We start from the raw sequence: 23336 nt of genomic DNA, 5'->3' as shown, positions 1-23336 counted from the left end.
TCTAGAAAAATGGTGTCATGGCAATGGGAGAATGATGAAGCTCCACGGGGTCAAAAACACATGGGGAAAAGGAAGCATGTTGTCAAAGGCTGGCGCTCTGCTTTTTCAATAGTTTGGAAAATGCAAAATTAACAAAGACAAACCAATTTTGTAGATTTGTCTACCCCTATTTTGTTATCCCTGTATACTTAGGCATTGTGTTAGGGTTGGGAGATAACAATAGTAAATTTGACAAGTAATATCGGTAATATTATAAGAGGAAAACAGTCAAAAATTAAGAATATACAATATAGTTACAAAAAGTCTGATCGTTTGAATATCAATGTACCTCAGAAATCCCATGTTGGTAGAACTGTCTGGGAAGAATTAGGATGTGTAGAGTTGTTGGAGCCGGTATAGCATTGAGGGTAGGATTTGAGGTTGCAAAAGCCCATGCCATTGGTAGTTAGTTCTCTCTGTGTTTTCTCTTTATAGAACAAGTTGTAAGCTATCAGCACCTCTTCTAGTTCCATGGCTGCCTGCTGCCATGCTCCCTGCCAAGATGGTTGTAGACTCTAACTGTATGGAACTCTGAGTCTCAAATTAAAAACGCTCTTTTATACGTTTCCTTGCCTATGGTGTTTTGTCACAGAAATTGAAAAGTTACTAAAACAGATGGCAAAAAGTTCTTTAAGAAAAATAAAGTCTGGGGCATTGAGACGTCAATGAGTAGAAGTCTATTTTTCTGAGGAAGTTCGGATTTGTTTTCTATTATAAGACTAACTCACAGTTTTTAAAGTAAACTAATATGCACTGTGAATATTCAAGAGAAAGAAACAAAATATTGAACATTACTTTAAATTATTAATAATATTTTTAACAGAGTTCTATATAAGACTAATTTTTAATTTAATACTTTAGCACATTTCTTTTCTTCCTACTCAAAGAGAGTCAGATAAACCTGTGCCTCTTCCAATATCTTGTGGTAGCAGCCACGGGATAATTCAACTCACACATTTAATAGTTGATCATGCTGTTTTATTGATTGCTATATAAGTTTTATGTACCTAGACTGATCTAGAAGATCTTTAAGACAAGGGATATTTTGGAGAATGCCTACACTGGGTGAAGAATATAAGACCTGCATCTTATGGCTTTGATTTAGTAGAAGAATGAAGGGGAACAGAAAGAGTGTAAGCTAGAGGAGGAGAGTGAAGAAAGTGAAATCAAGAAAATCAGGAATGATGGTGGCTGCACGCAGAGCAGCCTGGAAATTCGTTGAATGACAGATCCATGAGCCTTATTATGATTAATGTTAAAATGTTAACATGACAGAAGTTAGAATATCATGGAAACTTGGGCCTCTGTACATCTCTGGAAGGAATTATCTTGGGTATACTAATCAAGGTGCAAAGTGCGCAATCACTGTAGGTGACTGGGTCACTTCTAGGCCAGAGATTTTGGAGTATTTAAAGAGTACAGAAAGCATGCATGCGTGCATTGTTTTGTTCTCCAGACTGCAGATGTAATGGAAAACCTGCTTCAAACTCTTGATGTCTTAACTTCCATACCATATCAGACTATGACTTTGGATTGAGAGTTAAACCTTTTCTCCCTTGTTTGTGTCAGAGTGCTTTATCACAGCGGTGGGAAAAGAAAATAAGACAAGTATTCAAATATGTTTTGTGCTTTGCTAAGGTGAATTACCTGGCTAAGGTGAGGGAAGAAGGTATGAGATTTTTTTAAGTTCAGAGATAATATAGCAGTGATGTTTACTCATATATTTAGATATATGACTCTACTGGATATATTAAATATTAAAATAGTTGATTATATTAGAAAACAAGTGGTTGAAACAGTAAGCTATGGAACTAAGAAAGATGAGAACTTGAAGGTGCTTAAGAATAGTACAGTGTAGAAATATCCAGCTCAAGCCAAAAGGAATTGGAATTTTCATATAAAGTTCAGAGGTGGTATCAGGATGCAACCTGTTGTGCTTAGATTCACCAAAGCAATACATTTACTTCCTACTTCCGAGAGAATGAATATGAGGAAATAATCTTCATATAAGACCTTCAAGAAAATTCCACATACACTCATTCTAACCAGATTGCTACGCTGAATCTGCCTATATTGAAATGCTGGGGCTACTCCTGATGAGGCAGAGAAGTAAGGGAAAATGGGTGGGAAGCAAGGAGTAAAGACATTCCCTGATGTTCCTATGTATGGAATGTAAGAGAATGAGAAATGAATACTGTACTCAAAGTGTCACACTTCAGTTGATGGTTTTACTATCAAATACTAAAGTATCATGTTCCAAGTGAACAAAAGAGAGGCGAAGGAAATAGAAATTTAAAAGAATGAGACTATTAACTATGAGACCGAGTTCCACAGGATAATGGTAATGGTGGAAAGGATTATCGAGAAGGCACTACTGAAAAGGCAAGAAGAGAGTGGGCGTAACAGATCTAAGGAGGGATGTTGAAGTAGAGAAAATGTGTGTGCTCCACAATTGCAATTTGATTGATGATGCAAGAACAGGAGGGTGGGGAGGAAGCTCGTCTCCAAAGCTTGGATTAATAGTTGGAAAGAAAGCCAGTGAAAGAGCTTTGAAGACTCCATGCTGTGATGGTCACTCCAGGTCCTGGCTCAGAGATCTGAGTAGGAGTCTCCTGGAGACCTGGATTAGTGTATGTTCCTCAGCAGGCAATGCCTATAGCCATAAGGTCTCTTGGGTTATGACATTATTTCTAACTGTTTGCTAGTACATCCAGCCAAGGCTCATAGTTCAAATGTATCTGCCCCATCTTTCCAATCTTCTATCCAAATGTAGCTGTGGGTCGTGAGGGCCTACTGTCTCCATGGAATGTTTTATGCTCAGTCAGAGTTCATATGCTTACTGATGTCTCGATTCCTCTCCTGGATAGGTGACAATGCTTGGTCTGAGGGCAGGCAGAGTGGAGTTAATGGATCCATCAGTAATCATTCAGGAAATGTGAAATCTGGTATGGGGATTAGATTTTCCAGGTGCCACCAAAGATACACACAGAAACCTGGTTGGTAAATTCTCATCAGTCAGGTGGTGCAAGGAGTAAAGACAAAGGAGGTAAGACAAGGAAGGAAAGGCATCTTTCTCCCTTAGAATATGCTTCAATATACTTTTGGTTTTGTCCTATTTTTCTTATGTTCTTGCTATGCCTCAGGTGTTTCTACTGTTTTATATGCATTTAATACTCCCAAGCATCTTGTGAGATATGGATTATTAACATTCTATCACAGAGAAAAGAAAATCAAAGCTCAAAGAGGTGAAAAATTCTCAAAGATCCAAGTTGTGTTAATAGCAGGACCTCCATTGGGTCAGTTGACTCCGGAGTCTATACTCTGAATTCTGCCCTGTTCTATCCTGCCCTCATTCTTTGGCCACTTATCTATTAAGCTTACCTTCTGTTTCAGGGAAATCTGTTTTCACAGTGTTCTCAGCAGTCTCCTCCTGCTAGAAGCGCTTTAAACAACTCTCTGTCCTCACATTTCACTTTGGCCCACATGGCTTCCCCTACCTTCCTTGAGATTCAGGATCCTATGTTCCTTCCTCCTTCTCTCAAAGGCCATCTATGCTTTGTTCATACTGAACTACTCCAGACTCTTCACCATGGTCACACAGCTTAGCAATTGATCTTTGTACGACCTGGATAGATGCCTGCTTGTTCAATTCTATTCTTATACCTGACACTTGAATGATTATTAGCAAAGGGTTATATGTTTAAAATGAACTAAAGAATCTGTAAACCAAAGCTGTGCAGATGACAAAGGCAAATAAAGGCCGATCCTTTAACTTATTTCCCCTCTAAAGCTTTCTCTGACTACTCAGTCTTCAGCAGATTGTCTCTGCTTTGATAAGGGCCCTTTATCACGTGGCTTGTCTTCTAAAAATGAGTAGTGAAAGTAAATAGATTTTTCTGCAAAGAGAATGTAAACATCTTTGTGATGGAAACCAAATCATCTCTTGTTTCTATTCCCCACGGGTGATGGCACATGGAGTCCTCCAACATTTATTTCAAAGCAAAGCCAATGTAGAACAATGCAAAGAAGATCTGTCCAAAAGATGAGTTGCAGACATCAAGAAGGCTAATTTTAGTTCAGTGGAAAATAGGGACTTTATAACATTTCACAGAAAAGAAAGCAGAGAAACTTGTATTAGCAGAAACTGTAGCAAAAATATGGTTTCTGAGTGTGAAGGAATGTGGCTATACTTGTTAGATGAAGCACTCTCATTTTGCTGAACACAATCTGAGATAATTCAAATAAAGCCTAACAATAATGATATCAGTTATCATGTTGTGACATCCTGTGTGTGTATACAGCACCGACTACCTGCCAGGCCACCCTAAATATTTTGCAATGTACTAGCTCCTTAGCCCTGTGCAATATTCTGAACTTACTCCTCCCAACCCCAAAAGATGAAGAGGATGATATACCCAAAGCTCTTCTTAAGGGAAGCAGGCTGTTTGTGGCTCTCCAGGAGAACGCAGGAATGAAATGATTCAAGATGTTGTCAGAGACCTAGGATAAGTCCAGTCACTAGTGTGTATGCTCTTAGGACTGAGAAATGTTTATCAGTTCCTACAATAAACCATCACTTAGCCTCCATTGAGATAATGGAAGCAGACATCCAACATATAAAGGAAGTAGCTCTCATTACAAGACTCAGAAGTGTGTGCAGAAGGGGTGTGTGTGCGCACACACACATATAGCACATTTACACAACCATACTCAGGATTCTCTATTTCAGCCAGATGTCGCATATCATATCATCTAGTTTTCTTCACTGTTAGACTGAGCTCCCTTGAGAGAAAGATTCATATAGTCAACACTATTGGTATCTTTGCAGAACTTTACACAGAGGAAGTGGTAAAAAAACAACTGATGCATTGAATAAATGAATATCTTTATAAATAAATTATTTTAACTTTCCTAACCTAAGTACCTTGTACTCTTTCCATGTGAAATGTAGAATCATTTCCTAAATAGATGACATTCTCACCTTCTTGCCTTTATAATGTGTTCCATCTCACTGTAGTTGACTTCCCCATACATTTCTGTAATATAGTATCCCAATTAGACATAAGTAAAGTCCAAGTTTCATGATATTATTTTTGACTCTTCGTTAGAAACTTCACAATGTAGTAAGTATAATAAATACTAGGAATAGAAACTGTTGCTTCTCTTACTTATCTGAAAGTTTACAGATGCGAACACAGTGCCTGACCCTGGAGAACTCAATACGTGGTTCCTAAATGAGTGAATTTTTTTTAATAGTGTATGAACGAAATGGAAGGCAACACCCCCCCATTTCCCATTTTCTCCATATTTCTTGAAATGCATTGAGCAAATTTTAAAAACATCCTTTTAGAGATTACTCGAACGCATGAAAAATGATAAACCGAGGAACTAAGTATATGAAGCTCTCTAATTTTATAATCTCAATGTCTCCTTAGGGCCCAGAAATAGAGGATTTCTAATTTCTTCGCCAGTGAAGCAGAAAGTGCCAGCTTGAATGTGTATGTTCTAACTCTAGGGCCTTTCTCGATAGCAGGTAAACGGGCAATTTTGTTCAAACCAACAGAACAGGAAATAGTGAAGAATCAGTCTCATGTTTCATCTAAGCTACACATGGCCATTCCTCTGTGTTTGGCTGGAATGATTGAGACCGTCATGCTGTTATCCTTAACTGAGGTATTCAACATGACATCACAAAGCTATCCAGATATTCCCATAGGACCACGTATTAAGCACATCCTGTACACAGCATTGTGTTATGTATCTTCTACTATTTTTTGAGTAGTGAGTACATATTTTTTCTGATTCAAGCAAGCATGTGCTACCTTACATTCACACAACAATTATGGCTCTAATCTTCTGGTTCCTCTAGTTCAATCATCCAGGGTCACAAAGCAATGTGGCATCTACTTCCCTGGTACATTTGAAAGTAGGATAAGACTCCATTCTTTTTCCTTCTGTGAGGGCAGCCAAATATTTCATGCTTTGTCTAGGCTAGGTGTGGCTTTTCATCTGTGTGTGGCTGGAGTGGTTGAGGCCATGCTATAACTAGAGCCAGTTGGCCCCTTCCTTGTCCTCTCTGATGTGTGGTACAGTTAGGCACCTGGCATAGATATCCATATTATAAATCTACTCTCCCTAGGCAAATGGAACTCATTCCTATCTCCAATACTATCTTCTCTCAAATAATTATAATGTTCCTGTCACCAGCACATCTACTCTTATCTCTTCTCTTTGCACTTTGTCATAGCTAATCTCCCCCAATCACTGAGAGAGAAAGAGCATGAGGCACTGATCAGATGCAGGCAATACATTTTTACACCCCTGTGTCTAATCAGATTACCATTTTATCAGCTAATGTGTACTATGAGTGGGAGGAGAGAGGCAGGGTTATAAATTGCCAGTGGAATTTTTGATAACAAAAAAGATATTGCTCCTTTCTTGAATTAACCTTTTTGTCCTATACACTGGGTTTTTTTGTTAGTTTGCTTTATAACATCATTTTTTTATTTTGTCACTGCCTTCTGGAGAAGGACACCCATACACTGTGGCAGCAGTTGCTTCTATTAATTCCACACAATTAAAAACAATAATATTAAAGCCAATTATTTTTTCTGGTTAAGAGCCAAAGAAGAGCTGAGACTTATTATTTCTATGGTCATAGACAGAAACAATATTCCTACCTGAGGCTGGATACTGGCAAAGTGCCAACCCATGTAGAAACTTCAGGGACCATGCCAGAAGAGGCTTGAACTACAAACTCTAACTCTTCTCCTATGATTCTGAGAAATAGCAAGAAGACGATCCAGACAGGGAGGTTGGAGTTGGTTTGAGTTCAAGCTCTTGTTTTCTTGCCTCCTTTGAGCTTCTGCATAAAATGTGGTCTCTACATGTAGATCTCTTTCCTACAATCCATCTCAGGGTTGTTGAGACAGTCTTACGTGAAGTAAACTGTGTTTTCAGACCTACTATTTATTGGGTCGGGGACAGTAAATGAGGCAGGAGTTTAATTCTGTCAGCTTATGATGCAGTAGCAGGCTATAGCTTCAAATGGTTAAGGCTTATAATGAAAATTTGTATCAAATTTGCTTTGTCACTCATTGTGAGTGGAACTACGATAAGGCTTCATTCACATGGTGAAGTCACCAGGATGAGTGAGAGTCTGGAAGAACGAAGTGCTATGGTGAATGTCAGCTCTGTATACCTGTTAGAAACTCAAACCTTCTACACTAGGAAGAATGTTGACTTATGTGCTACTTCACTTCCACTACTTATCCTTCATATAGCAATGAGCCTAGGTTTCCTCATTTCTGTAATGTAAACAGATTGGCTAGGAGGAGTAGTGACTGACATCTGACTCATGCAGGAGCTCAGTAAATAATATCTAAGATTTTCATCATGCTCCAGTCAATAGAAAAATGGCACTGCCCCCATCTTTGCCTAAAATAATGAATTTTAGATTCATGCTAGTGACTTTAGGATATGAAAGATCAGAGTAGACCACAGCAGAGGACTGTCCCAAAATGACAAGGATACAAACCAATGTTAACAATTTTCTCTTTCTGGTCCTTTCCTGTTTCAATGTACCTAATAATCTCATTTCGTTCAGGAAGTCCTCTTTGATGAAAAAAATATGCTCAAACATAGGAGAGCAGTTGACTTCTTTAGCCCCAAATTATGGGAAAGTATTCAAGGTGCTACCCCAACTGATAGTTTGTTCCAGTCAAGTGTTCCATGGCCCATTCTTTGGACATTATGGTCAACAGTTGGTGAGACATATAGGAAGCACAGTCCTGTATCTGGGTAGTAGAATGTTTTTTTTTACAGTTGCACATACATCTAAAAGTATGATTTCCTTATTTGATTACATGTTAAGATGTGTATTACCCTTTTACCAGTAATGAATTAAAAATATAAGCATGTATGTTTTAGCAAAATTAATAATTGTATTTCTGTTTCTTGTAAAATATAATCATGAATATTACCTGTATAATGTCTAATTAAGTACTTCTTATCTAGTGCAGGAGAGAAGTTCCAAATCCGAAGAAACATCTGTGTCTTCTATAATAGTAGCAGTTTTTTATAAGATATGCCCCCAGACTATATTTTATAATATAAAAATAGCAAGGAATAAAAGGAAAATTATTGGAATTATTTTAGAATAGTTGCATACTCTGTGTGAAAAATTCTCTTTAGGAGTTATATAGTATGGCCTGCTCTTTAGAAAGCATGGTTGTTCTAAAATAATTTTGACTATTTCTACTTCTAAGATTTCTCTTGCACAAAGTAGTAGCTAGCACTCTGTCTTTTGCAAATAAGTAGAACTAAATGAAACCAGAGTTTTGTATCAGTTGTTAGTCAGATGTCTCAAATAGCTCTATTTAACACAATTCCAGTATAATTCAATTATTTTATCCAGTTCATGAAAATATTTTTTGTAAATTTATTCTACAGAAAGTAGAGTACTTCCTTAGTTGCAAATGATCCAGCTACTTCAATATGGAGTCACTAAAGACAATTTTATTTTGTTAGGACATTGTGAATAAAAACTTTGGTTGATAACAATGTTCATCTTATATCAGAAAAGCTGTGATGCAAAAATTTATTCATAGGTTATTTGAGGTATACAAAGTTTACAGCTGAAAATGAATATCCTTCCATTTTCTGTCATTAAAATAGAAACTATAATATCAAAATATATATAACAAAATAGAAATATAAACCTTTGCAATTGGTTAACATTAAAATATATACAAACGCATTCATAATTTTGAAATTATTATAATTATTTTGTAAAGTCCCCAATGTAATACAAAAATTACACACTTAAAGACTGTTTCAAATTATGAAACATTATGATTAATTCTCTCATTCACTCTAAGTTCTGATAATAAATTACTTGGTCTTTCTATCCATCTGCCAGCTGGATTCCTCCTCTTGCATGTCTAAAAGTTATCTCAAATTCAACCTAATTAAAATTGATCTCCTATCATACCCTAAACCTTGGATTTGAGAAGTATTTGAGAATTTACTTTATTAGAATTTTAGAAATTTAGAATTTCCATCACAGTGGGAAGCCCCCACTTTCATGTGCCCAGTTACGTAAGGAAAAAAAAAGAGTTGACCTTAATCTATCTTTCTTTTCTTCTGTAAAAATGGCCTGTTTTAAGAGCTTGAAGGGGCTTGAGACCCCATATGAACAACCAGAGCTTCCAGGGACTAAGCCACTACCCAAAGACTATACATGGACTGACCCTGGACTCCAACTGCATAGGTAGTAATGAATAGCCTAGTAAGAGCACCAGTGGAAGGGGAAGCCCTTGGTCCTTCCAAAACTGAACCCCCAGCGAACATGATTGTTGTGGGGAGGGCAGTAATGGGGGGAGGATGGGGAGGGGAACACCCATAGAGAAGGGGAGGAGGAAGGGTTAGGGGGATGTTGGCCTGGAAACCGGGAAAGGGAGTAACAATAAAATAAATGTAAATAAGAAATACCCAATTTAATAAAGATGGAGAAAAAAATAAAAATGAAAAAAGTGAATTTAAATGGCAAGAATAAATATTGTCTTATATCTTCCAATACTGTGTCTTTTTAGGTGTTTTGGAAACATAATTTTAAACAAAACCAGTACTGTGCTTTCAAAGAACAGAACTTGAATTAGGAAAGAATGATATACAAATGAAATCAGTAAAGGAACATAAGTCAATGATATGTGTAATAAATGCAAAAGTGAAATAGATTTGTTAGTATAATAATGCAGGAAAATGGTCACAGAGGTAGCCCTCTAATAGAAATGGAATGAACATGGAAAAAAAGCCATCTGTACCACTATTAAACAATAACAATAGCAAAAGAAGACGAAGAAGAAGAAGAAGAAGAAGAAGAAGAAGAAGAAGAAGAAGAAGAGGAGGAGGAGGAGGAGGAGGAGGAGGAGGAGGAGGAGGAAGAAGAGGAGGAGGAAGAAGAGGAGGAAGAAGAAGAAGAAGATAAAAGTAGTAAACACAAAGGTCAAACAACAGGAACTAGCTTTGAGGAACCTCAGAAAAAAGCAGGAAAGCCATTGTGAATGAATAGGAATCAGTGAGGTGGCATGGGTAGAATTGAGTGAGAGGAGAAAAGAGGATGCAATTAGAGTGGATGTAAGGGCTTCCTATGCAGGAAGTGGAAGCAAGGGCAGGTTACGTAGCTATTTCAGTTGCCTAGACAAGATACAGTGAAAGGTTGGAGATGGGCTGAAGCTGTGAAGAAGACAAGAAGTTCTGGGACTTGGGACAGCTTTGAAGGTGAGGAGCTTTAGTTATATACATGGGTTAGATGTGAGAGCAGGAGTGAAATCTGTCACCACACTAAAACTATTTTTTAGCTTGAAATCTTTTACTAAAAATTTTTACATTTCACGGAGGTCTTTAAATTCTCCAAAAGATGTAAATTTATCTATCTCCAAAAGATAGCTCCAATCTGTTTAGTTGTCTGTATTTCTGTGCTTTTACTAATATACTGAGAAAGTCCCCACCCAACCCTGCTTCTTTTTTTCCACCTCCTCCCTAGTCCCTTCTCTACATAGTCTTTTTAAAATTTAATTGGATCTTATCACTTCCTGGATTAAATGTCTTTCACAATTTCCAATTATGCCGGAATGAAATCCAAACTTGAGCATTTTACTTCTGCAGACAAACTGAGTTCATAGCTTATATCTGCTTCTAAAGTCTTCTCTGTACTGTTTTGTCTTCTACACAGCAGCAACGCTTGCCTCACTGCTCAAGACTTTTCATTTTTGTTTGTTTGGATTTTTGAGACAGGGTCTCTCTCTGTGTACATGAACTTGCTATGTAAAGCAAGCTAGCAGCCATCCTCCTGCTTCTCTGTCTTGTCTTCCTAGTGCTGAGATTATAGGCATTTGCTACAACACCCTTTTTTTAAAAAAAAAAAAAAACAACTGGGGACTGGTCCTTTATTTTCCCCTTTCAGTTCAAATATTACCTTCTCTAATCTAAATTAGAATCTTAATATTTCTCACAGCAACTATGTTTTTTCCATCAAAGCATTGCTGGAACTTACAATTATATATCCATTGTGATTATTTTTATATAGGTGCACTGTAACAAGTTCATAATTTCTTTGTGACTAGGAGCAATACCCATGTTTAGATTGCCAGTAAATAATATAGCATCTACCCCAGTACTTGATAGTGTTTACTGAATGAAGCCAATACTATAGTTAGATTAGTCTCTGAGAAGGAAGAAGGCTGACAATTGGCTTACTAGGCCCACAGTGTGCTTAAGTGTTCCCAGAGTACTAAATTGGAAAGGCTATGGGTAGAGTGAGTTCTAAGCTATTTCAAGAGTTAATTTTTTCCTCAGTTTTATATAGTGCTTCTCAGAGAAATGATAAAGACATCAGTCACCCTAAAAAAGTACCTTTCTGCTCCTGTATAGTAACATTGACCCATATAACAATGTGTATTGGTTTCTCTTCCCAGCCCATTTCCATGGTAACTGTTAAATAAAGAAATTCATTGTCACTGAACCCTACCCCACATCCTTATCTCTGTGGGGTCTTCTAGCCAATACACTTAAGAGATTTGCCTGTTTTATCATGAGGAAAAGGGCTGTTGTAGAGAAGGTCAAAATCTCATCACAGTGCCTGCCAACACAGAATGGCTGGAAAGTGTGCCTTTGTAGTCACTGAGCAGGGCTATAATAGGCTAGGGATGATCAAAGTTGACAGCGCTTAGTACAGAGCAGGCAAAGAAATATAGGGAAACAACTGTTTGCAACTTCCATCTGATTTATCATATTCTTGAAATCATATTTTCCATCTCAGTTCAGAAATCCAGAATGAGGACTACCTGTTCACAAAGTGAACTAAACTTATTCTCTTATGGAAAGTCTAAGGGGTATATCAGATAAACAGATTCAAGTGACCTGAAGTTCAAAAAGCCAACTAGTTGTCTAAATTCCAGGTTACCAAATATAAAGAGCTAAGTCAAAAAGGAATATGAAGGATGAATAACAATGATGTAAATACACCCAGGTTTCTAAGATCAAGGGTGTGAGGAGGGAGATAAGAATGGGAAGGAATTGAGGACAAAGCTGCAGCCAAGGCTGACCCAGGAGCTAAGAAACCTGACCAGCAAGGATAAAAGTTAGAAGATGCAGAAGCATGGGCAGTAAGAGATGTTCCTCTCTCCAGAGCGAGAGGTGCAATCACAGTCTCAAATGGATGAAATAACTTAAAAAACAAGAGAAGTGGCAAATACAGTTTCTTTGCATAGCGGTTATACAACCAGGTACAGGGAATATCATGTCAAAATTGTTCTCTGACCATGATAGAGATTGAAGAATGTACTCTACCGTATCAAGAATTAGAGGCTGGCATAAGAATCTCTAAGAGATATCCTCTGTGTCTGTCTTCAGGAATCAGGTGAGGAAACCAAGTCTAGGTTAGTTTTTCATGTGAGAAATGTTAACATATTGATGTCCCAAGGAAAACATGAATGCTAGACTATAAGGAGCGAGAGTTAGGTTTGAGAGGAAAGCCACTAAGTGAAGGACAAACACAGATAGAGTGCAATCCTGGGAATCTGATACATACAAAGGAAATCCTGTTTAATGGTTCCTGAAGAGCTATTTAGCAATGTTACAACTGTTAAGATCTCAGCAGATTGTATTCTCTGGCAAGCATCAGGTGGTCAGTGTCAGAGCAATGTGGCAGGAGGATTCAATGGGAATGAATAAGAGAGTGAAAAGGGAAAGATGAAGCCAAAGATAAGGCTGAAGAAGAATGTGGACAAAAGAGCAGATAACACATATAGGACATGCTATAAAGACTCGAAAGGAACCAAGGTGTCAATAACGGTTGTTGAACATAATCTGTGAGACTCTCTATACATAGTAACCATGGGCTTCCAAAGGGAGCACTGACAATACCCTCTTAGGTCAAATCCTCAAAGAGTACCTGGTTGAAATGTTGATCCGAGAGAGTCAGCTCTGACATTTTGGTATTCATCACATGAAAGACAGTCTCTAAATCAATTTCTCAGTGTTCATCATCCACTTATAAATAGTACAGCTTTCTTTCAACACCATTGATTCTCACATGGTTAAAAACTATGTGAAAAGCATTTATACTTCAGTGGTAGACTTATTAATCTTAGACACTCTGAATTCACATAATCTACAACCTCCCAGTTTCCAGGGTTATTGTGTTAATTAAAATAATAAAATAGACTTAGTAAAGAGCTTTTCATAATTGAAATGAGTAAATGAACTTTGCAAGTCATCTACCAGCTTTCTGAAATTTGGAAATTAGAAATATAGGAGATGAAGAACTTCTTTTTTCCTAGTAACAAAATGCATAAATTTTTGGAAGACTGCTCTTCTTTAGCCTTATAGTTGTCTACCTCTTTCCCTTTTCACTCATCCAGTCAGCCAGCTGCCAGCCAGCCAGCCACCCATCCACTCATTCTCAGTGAATCCTCTCTGATACATTGCTCTCACATTGATCACCTGACACTTACTCTCAAAACATATTTGGAAGTATATTAACTCTCTGAAATCTATACATGTCCATATAGTCACTTATATATCTTTATACAAATTCTCACTGTATGAATCATAAGGTCTGTCTTCCAAAATTTTCTATCTACAAAATAATTATTAAAGAAGAAATCTAGAAAGAAAACACAATATGGAAAAACAAATTAAAAAGTAAACGGAATTGACAAAAAGCATGGCAAAGCAAAACAAAAGGAACAAACGAAAATAACCAAACCAAACCAAAAGACAGAGGGTCAGAGTGATGTGGCGGTCAGTAGTTAAGAACACTTGCCACTCTTCCAAAGGATCTGAATTAGGTTCCCAGAACCCACATTACACTTACATTCAAGGGTACATACATGCGGACACACACACACACACACACACACACACACACACCTATACAAGACTAAAAATAATAAAAATAAATCTTGTAAAAAGAAGTCATAAAGGAAGAAATATAAAGATGTGGGTTTGCAATCCAGAATTGCTTTACTAACATTTCAATTTAGGAGAGTGACTCCAGAAGACTTCTGGGGGGATGGTGCTCTAGGTAAGGTGAACAGCAAGTGCCGTTGGTGTTCTCTTGTGCTTTCATTTCTCTATAAAAAAAGCTGCTGCCTTCGACTCCATATATGAAGATTCACAGCATTCATAAGAAAAGAGAGGCAAGCAGATCTGGCTTGGAAACCAAGTTTTGATAGGCACTTAGGTATGCAAAAATAGGCAACTGATATCTTTTACTTTCCATCCTCTGATTGGTAAAATGGGAATGATAGTATTTTTTATTATATAATTATCTGATGTGTCTGCTGGTAAAATACAGGCAACATTCCTGATACATGCCATGGGCCTCAGTTAGATGCTATTAGCTTTGTTCCCTTTTCTTCTTAGGAATGAAGGAATTTTCTGTTATAGGGTATTAATAAATTTTGACTCCTCAGTATTTATTTTTTCTTATAAATCAAATTAATTCATGCATCTAAATTCTTTTTTCATTGGGTGTAGTCCTTTTGAAGCAATAAGAAAAATCCAACTGTCCCTGGCTAAAGCCCATGTTCCTAAGACCATCAGATATGCCCTCAGTCCATTTTTATCAGAGAGCATGTAATGGAATCTGTGATATTCCTTGTGTTCCTAACAGACATTTGTATGACCTCTTCTTTTTGGTGCTAAAGCCCTTCTTCCTTCTTATTCACAAACCTAGTTGTCTGCCTCCAGTTGATTCTATGAGCCCCTAATACTCTGCAATTATATTTTCTTCAGCTTCATTTAAGTAGAATAAATTCCTATTTTTATCAATTAAACAAACTGCACTTCACACATACTTATATATCGCCAATTCAACTTGATTAAATAAAACACCAATAGTAAGCAATATTTAATTTAATATCTACAAATACTGACAAAGAAAAAGTTTAATTAAATATATAGTTTATACTTATTTGCTTTCCTAAGAAGATTTCTCCAAGGGTAAATCAAGATAATATGTTATGTTTTCTTTCTACTGCACTATGACCAAAAACACTATGGCCAAATACAACTCAGGGAGGAAAGGGATTATGGACTAGAGTTATTACAAAGGAAATTTGGGACAAGAACTCAAGTCAGGAGAGCTTGAAGCAGACAAGTAGAGGAAATCTTCAGCTATCTAACACACACACACACACACACACACACACGCACACACACTTTTATATGAATGTTTTGCCTATATGTATCTATGTGTATTGTGTGAGTTTCTGGTGTCTATGGAAGTCAGAAGGAGGTGTGTTTCCCCTGTGACTGTAGTCCCAGATAATTGTGGGCCAGAATATGGGTACTGTAAATTGAATCCAGGCCCTCTGAAAAGTAATGAATAAGTACTCTTAACCAATATGCCAGCTCCCCAGACTCAGCTAGCTTTCTGATAAAGCTCAGGCCCTACTGCCTAGAAATGTTACTTCTCACAGTGGGCTGGAATCTTCTATATAAACCAGTAATCAAAAAATGCCCAGTTCACAAGACAGCAGGCCAATATGATTGAAGCAACTCTTTAACTGTGGCTCCTTTCCCCCAGTGTATCAGGTTAACAACCAAAATTATCCATCACGATGTGAAAAACAAGTTAGATGATAGTGAAAGATCCCTCTAGAATTGTAATTCTAAGGTTCCAACGTCTATAAAGTTATATTGTGGTACTCTCATTTTTATGCTATTAGTATTTTAGTTATCTTTAAGACTTTAACCAAGGATCAAAAAGGAAAAAATTACTCCTGTAAGCATTTATTTACTTTCACCTTTATGTAAAACTACCTTCCGGTCAAGTGCTTCTCGCTTGAATAAGAAATAGAATATGAGATATGGTGTGTCCATTGAAAAATGCTATTGAAGCTAACACCCTCAACGGCAGTATATTTGACCATGACTTCAACTCTCAGAGTTAACATTTAAACAGAACATTATCTCTGCTCAATGAACTTACAGAGGATTGTGGGACTGTTCAGAGGAGATAGAGTTGGAAGGAAGTCTCAGGGAAGACTTCCTGAAGGGAGTAGTTTCAAAATGGCATTGACTGTAGGACAAAAATTCTTTATTTCAAGAGAAGAAATGTTTCTTCTATATTTCAGTCATAATTCAAATGAGCATTCTGCAAATGAGCAAAAGCAATAATATACAAACACTCAGTTCAAAACAATTGAGTCCTGTAGTTAAAACACAGTGTCCATTTATGAGTAGTTGGTGAAGAGCCTAAGAACAAGGTTGTATTAAATTGTAGAGAATGAGATGGGATCTAAAAGTCAGACTAATGAATACCATTAACCATGTGTCTTACACATGTCCCCAAACATGTATTTCTGTATTTTATCTTCTTCCTTTACTTAAAATGGTAGCAAAGGAAGAGAGTTAGATGATGTTTTCTATTCCCCATAGTGGACTTGTGGAAACAATGGTCCATTGTTTAAGTGTGTATTCTCTTGTAGAGGACTTGGGTTCAGTTCCTAGTACTCACCTCAGACAGCTTACTCCTGTCTGTTAATGCCAGCTCTGGGGATCTGACACTCTCTTCTGGCCTCCACAGATACTTGCATTCACATACACACATATACTCCACCCCATATACAAGATAATTAAAAAGCAAATAAAATCTTTAAAATAAAACATGTTTTTAAAGCATTTATTGAGACAGAGCAATGATTTCATTCCAAGCAGAACTACTGAGCAACAGTTAGTGTCTTATTAGAAGATCCTGTCACCCGCAGGATTGCTCTGGGATAGCTTCAGGAGGAATGCTCCACTAGGTGTGAAATTCGAAGAGGTGTTAAGTGTGAAAAGAAGGGGAACTATGATATGTGGTGAGAACATCAGGAACTTATCCCTAAACTGTTCTTTTCTGTTAAAACAGAATGAGTGTTCAGCAAGCTGAACATTCTTCAAGAATGAGTGGAAAAGAAGGAAGAGGTGAAAAAAATAAATGGCAAGAAGTGAAGACAAAAGTGCTAGAATCAAGGTGCAAACGGAGGGAGAAAGGCCGTAGCAGCGGAGCTATTAGAGAGCATGGCTTGCATCAGACCTGGAGGCAGCACTGACTTGGAGAATACATTCAGCTGTGATTTCTGTCCTTTTGGAATGAGACCTCATAGAATGCAATATTTCTCAAAAATGATCCCCGGTTCTCCGCGCAGGTCTCCAGCTTACTGAAGATAGATTGTGAGTGCATTTCGGAGAAGGCAGTAGAGAGGGGTAGAACGTTTTTGAACTTTCTTCTCTCTTTCTCTCTCTTCTCTCTCTCTCTCTCTCTCTCTCTCTCTCTCTCTCTCTCTGTGTGTGTGTGTGTGTGTGTGTGTGTGTGTGTGTGTAACAGTAACAATATATACACACCCGGTGTCTGTGTCATTAACAACAGTGAGGCCTTAGTTAATCAAAAGTCTTTGAACACACAACACCCTGTAAATACAGTCTCAACAATAGTTATGGATCTCTCCTGTGAGGGTATCATGCTATATGGCTACCTCCAGATAACTCTACAGAGTTCTATGTGATACTGGTCTATTTCATCTTTGCAGCCCTTAGATAACCTACCTGATCCAGTGATAGGGACGTTAAGAAACTGGACATCCAGTGAGTGGGCTGTTGCTAATGTCATTACAACTAGAGTTTACTTCGAACAAGAGAGAAAAGTCTTTGAGCTTTCACTGTGTCAAATTGCTGAAATATCAAAGTGATATTCCAAAATGAATTAAGTCTAATCCTGTACTTTTACAGTTAATAAGCTGAAGGATATATTTGATGTAATTTTATTTGTAAAGAATTAAGTAACCAAGAAAACTGTCTGACTAGAAAAATTACTAAAACCAAGTAAAAGCATATGACTAAGTCTAAAATAATTCCTAGAAAAATTGGTATACAATTCTGATTTTTCTTTCAACTTATATAATTCAATATATTTTCTTTCAATTATAATTGAGTTTTCAGTGAAAAGATTGATTACTGCATTGAGTTATTCAAGGAGTTTATTATTCTTCTTCAAAAAATCAAAATATTGAGATAACAATAGATTCAGCAAAAATACATTCAACCTTATTGGCATTTTAAGAGAGAGGAAAAATTCTTTATTGCAAGAATATGTTTTAATAAGTAAATAGGTAGCCTCTGTGAAGAAAAACCAGCTTGTAGACGGAAAACCAGGAATGTAAATTGTCTGCACAACACTGCAGCTGTCCCTGTGGTATGTTCTTACTAGATAATGATGGGATATTTGTCAACACATATACAGCAAATGATAGGGAGAAGCATCTATATATAATTCATTTCTCCATCAAGCTAAGTACACAAATATCTCAACTACAGCTTGGCAAAGACTAAATATTTTAAAATTTCCCACAGTGCTCCAGGTCCTCATAGTTGCCACTCCAGACAGTACTAAGTAATAAGTGTTTTCTTTATTCACAGTCATTGACAAGTACCTCTCTTCTCTTGGTCAACAACTGTCAGTGACCAACTGACTGATGGTTCTCTTTTGGCCAGAAACAATTCAAGAGAGACTTGAAGCTAGATAGAAGGAACCCAATTATATTCCTAGCTGTAACTTAATGCAACTAGTAAATGCATGATCCCACAGCTCACTGAAGAGATTTTTATCTTAACATCCACCCTTTTTAGTACGTGTGTGTGTGCGCGCGCGCGCGTGTGTGTGTGCATGCACGCGCGCGCACGTGTGTGCATAGATTTGAAATAAAATAGATTTGAAATAAAAGGAGAAATTCTTCAAGGGCATGGGTCATAATTTCAAAACCACTCATACGTTGAACTTAGCAAGTCAACTTTTTCATTGGAAAAAGAAGATTTTTACCATATGAAAATCAAGTTGGGGAGATAGCTGAGTGGATAAAGCACTTGCTGTAAAAGCATGAGAACAGGTGTCTCAATTTTAAGCATTCATATAATTACGTGGAACATGAAAGAATAACTAAAATCACAGTACTCAGGAGCAAGTAGTGGAATACCCAAGACAAACCGACTTCCTAGAATCAGCAAACTCCAGGTTTAATGAGAGACCCAGACTCAGTAAATAAAGTGTACAGTGATTGACTCAAAAAGACAGTTGATGCCAGACTATCATCTCTCTCTCTCTCTCTCTCTCTCTCTCTCTCTCTCTCTCTCTCTCTCTCTCTCTCTTTCTCTCTCTCTCTCTCTCACACTCACACACACACACACACACACACCACAGACAAAAGGATATAAAATTAAAAGGAAAAAATGTATATAAATAAATGGTAAATCAGGATAATTTTAAATCAAGAACTAGAATTTCTTTCCATATCAGGTAAGATGTTACAAAGTAACCCAGATTCAATTGTTCATCTTCCAAAATAATTCACCCTCAAGGCTGACTAAATGAGTAAAAGTAGATTTCTGATATTGATAAGTACTATTATCTTCATTTATTAACTGCCTAGTATAACAGTCATTATTATGTTCCATTAACTAACACTACACATTTTGTTTAAGAATGAGAAAACAAGTTTGAAAAAGTTAAGAACTTTCATACACTTGATCATGGAAGGAGTTCAAAATGGCTGATTGTCTATTTGCAAACCTGAGTTGATGATCACTGGGCTATATTTTTGACCAACATTTTGTGTCATATGCTAATGATACAGTGCAATTAAAAACATTACCTCTTAACAGGGTCTCAGAGAGTAAGAGAAAAAGAAAATGGTGATATTAGATTCAGTATGTTCCCTATGTCCTGTTTTATATCCAGTCTTTGGTCTTTGAATTACAATTATTGTCTGATATTTTCCAATTTAATCTCCTGCCCTAACTTTCCCATGAGGCTTAGAAATAAAATTTAATTAGTCACTAGATATCCTTAATGGATATTAAATGAACATCTGAAACATTTCTGAGATAGGATTCTTGATTGTTCTTTCATCCTTCGCATCAACCACTTATTCAGGTAGGATACCAAACCTAGGATTCATGATGGGTTCCTCACCTTTTCTTATATTCTATATTAAATCTGAAAGCAACTTTCTTTTGGCATTACTTCAGAAATGTATCCTGAATCCAGTTAGTAACTTGCCCCCTGGATCACAGATGCTATTCCCTGGACCACTGGGCACTGCATCCTATTTGTCTCCTTAAGTCACTGTTTTCTTCTTGGTGAGCATTACAGTAGCTTCCTAAATCCTTCCTATTGGAAGCCTTTCCTATCACTCCTCTGCCTCACTTATCATCTTCCTTGTCGTCATTCAGTCTTGTCTTTCCCTCTACTACTCCATTAGTCTGTCCTATAACAAGTAGGCATACACATGTTTTGAACACATAAGTGAAGATTTATCACTTTTCTTATTGAAAACTTAGGGGCTCTCCCTTTAAAACTTAAGTAAAATCAGAAGCATTTACTGTGCTTCACAAACTTATACTTAAGACCCAAGTTCTCAGACACCGCTTTTATCATGTCCTTTATCTGACCATTACACTGGCCTTCCTCCTGATCTCATGGCTAGGATCTGCTACAATATGTCCCATCTTATAAGAAAGCTCTCCTCTAGATCTTACTCCATCATTTCATCCCAATTTTATTCAAAATGGCATTTAAAGTGCCACTCCTTCCACAGTTCCTTCGTCTCTCCCCCTACCTTGTCTTTATGCCACTATCAGTTCCTGACATTACAGTACATAATTGTTTTGTTGTATGTCTCGTGTGTCAGAATTAAATGATCATGGGAGAAAGGGTTTAGTAACTTTAGTTGTATCCTCAGCATAAAGAAAGTGTGGAATAAGCATCTACTCTTAAGCGCTGCTTGGGCAAAGTCTGTATAATGTTTAATATATACTTTCTGCAAGAAAAATAATTAAATCAAAATGAACATGGATACCAAATAGCAGTGTAGTACCACACTGAGATATGTTGGGAGCAAGTCAAATTCAACTATTCAAGGTGCGTTAGAGATTTCTAGAGGAACAAAATAACCAAGTGAATATATGTGCATGTTAAAATGATTTGTTAAATTGGCTTATGAAATATAGCCAAAACAGTCTAACAGTCTAATCTTATGCCTGAGATGAAGGAAACCCAGGAGTTGCCGAGGTCATGTGTCTGGGTATCTCGGCAATCTGGCACGGAAAGCTGAGAGACTTCGTAGATCATGCTGTCTTCCACTCATGTTGAAAGACCAGAAAAGTATGTTCTATCATCAGCAAAGGAATCAGCACTGACAACAGAGGGGTAAATTAACTGCACAGGGAGAGGGAAGGCCAAGAAAATAAAAGGTGAATAATCTTCCCTTTTTTCTTCAGGCTGATACGAGAAGGTGCCAACCACATTTGGGGTGGGTTCTCCCACAGCAATTAAGGCACTCATGACAATTCCTCAATTTTCATCTTCCTCAGGTGATTTTAAGCTGTGGTAAGTTGACATTTTAAAACACTTTTAGAATTTATTATTTCAATACAGGACAATACATTTTGGATTGTTGAAAAGATTTATCATCCTTTGAAACACACACACATACACACACACACACACACACACACACACACGTTACAAGTTAACACTTAAAATCACCCAGATTGTGTACTCACATCTGAGGATTTTGAGCTGGTGTGTGTTTTTCTGCATCTGGGTAACACCCTTCAATATAATCTTTTACGGGTCTATCCATTTACCTAAAGTTTGCATGATTTTACCTTTCTTTGCAGCCGAGTAGTATTCCATTGTGTATATGTGCCACACTTGCATTACGTGTCCATTTGTTGATCAACATTTAAGAATATGAAGTAATAATAGAAACTAACAACCATAGAAACCAGAAAGTGATCATAGTTGGGAGGAGGGAATTGAGGTGGTTGCATTGAGATACAGGTGATATGTGGTGGAAAATGGAAAAATGGGGAGTGGCTACAATTAGAAAGGAGGGAGAAAGTTCAGTACAGAAGGAGGAGGGGGGAGACAAGGGCCAAATAATACCCAAGTTTTTTGATGAAGCTTCAAGGAATCGTATTATTTTATATTTACCTAAAACTATATGTACAATACATATAAGTATATACGTGTCCTTATATACACAGCTTGAAGGAACTTAAGCTACCTGGCTTGACAATGTATCCCACAAGACCCAGAGACTAACAAATATCCAGTCCCAGGCACCCGGAGTCTCCTTTTGAATGGTTAGATAGGATAGTTCAGATGACTCCCAAAACAATACAGACCATAAAGGGAGGGCTTGTTTGCCTCTTATGGGTGAAAGGTGAGTCCGCATTGCTGAAGATATTGTATACTTTGGACACAGGACTCAGGTGATTTAAGAAGTCTAGGTTCCATGTTCCAGAAAACACTGTGCAAGATGCCGAGAAGGGGAAGCAACTAAACGGTTCAACCTATCTGCAATACCTATGAACCCTGTCAGCAACCAGCATGCCAAGGTACATTCACATTTTGGTAATCAATAGTTGTATAACAGGACGTGAGTATCTAGAACCCTAACCAGCTTCATGGACCTTAGAAAAGAATCTATTACCACCACTTTGCTAGACCAATATGGTTCCTTACCAGCATTCTATCTCCATATCCACAGTTAAGTGTAGCTACCATCCCTCATTAAAGAAGCCCCTTTTTACAGAAAAAGATCATCATGGAAAACAACTAAACCTAATATAAAGATAAATGAATTGTGGAAAGCCCAGTTCCAATGGACACAACTACATTACAGCTTCTATATCTATGGCTCAGAGAACAGTGCAGGAAAAGGAGTCAGAAAAATCGTAAAAGCAAATACCAGGAAGTCTCCTCTCAAATAGCCTACTCTCCCCATCCTCAGAAATGGCTGCATTAACAAGACCATAACAATGGTCATACCAAATGAACTGATTATATTTGAAGATCTTAACATGAAAGGGGAAATATTCATTGGGTCCCACTACTAGATAAATAACTACAAGCAAATTATGACTGCTGGGAAGAGATGCTATCTTTTCAAGTAGCATTTATCTAGAACTTAAATTTCTCCAGTCCCTGAAGCCTTACTGCCATATTTGCTAAAGCTTCATCTCCATCAACTTCCTCAAATATATGCCCCTTTTAAAGATGGTTCTACGCAGTTCAGAAAGTGTAAAAAAGGTGAAACTAATATTTTTATTATCTACCATATTTGCTAAATGCTTTCCTCACTTAGTTTATTTAATTCTAATAACAACATGGAAATCATCATCTCAAACTAACCTTTATAAAAATAAAATCGTGTATAAAAAACTTAGTCACAGTACTGAAGTAA

General features: G+C 37.2%; 1 protein-coding gene across 1 annotated transcript in view; it reads right to left on the bottom strand.

Moving 5' to 3' along the window:
• Positions 1–23336, bottom strand: part of Agbl4 (ATP/GTP binding protein like 4) — a 1249712-nt gene that overhangs the window by 512907 nt on the left and 713469 nt on the right. The gene's annotated exons all lie outside the window — the stretch shown is intronic.

The sequence above is a fragment of the Rattus rattus genome, chromosome 1, assembly GCF_011064425.1.
Source record: "Rattus rattus isolate New Zealand chromosome 1, Rrattus_CSIRO_v1, whole genome shotgun sequence".
NCBI classification, from domain to species: Eukaryota; Metazoa; Chordata; class Mammalia; order Rodentia; family Muridae; genus Rattus; species Rattus rattus.
Note: the sequence above shows the minus strand (reverse complement) of the source record. Positions and strands in the feature narration are given on the sequence as shown.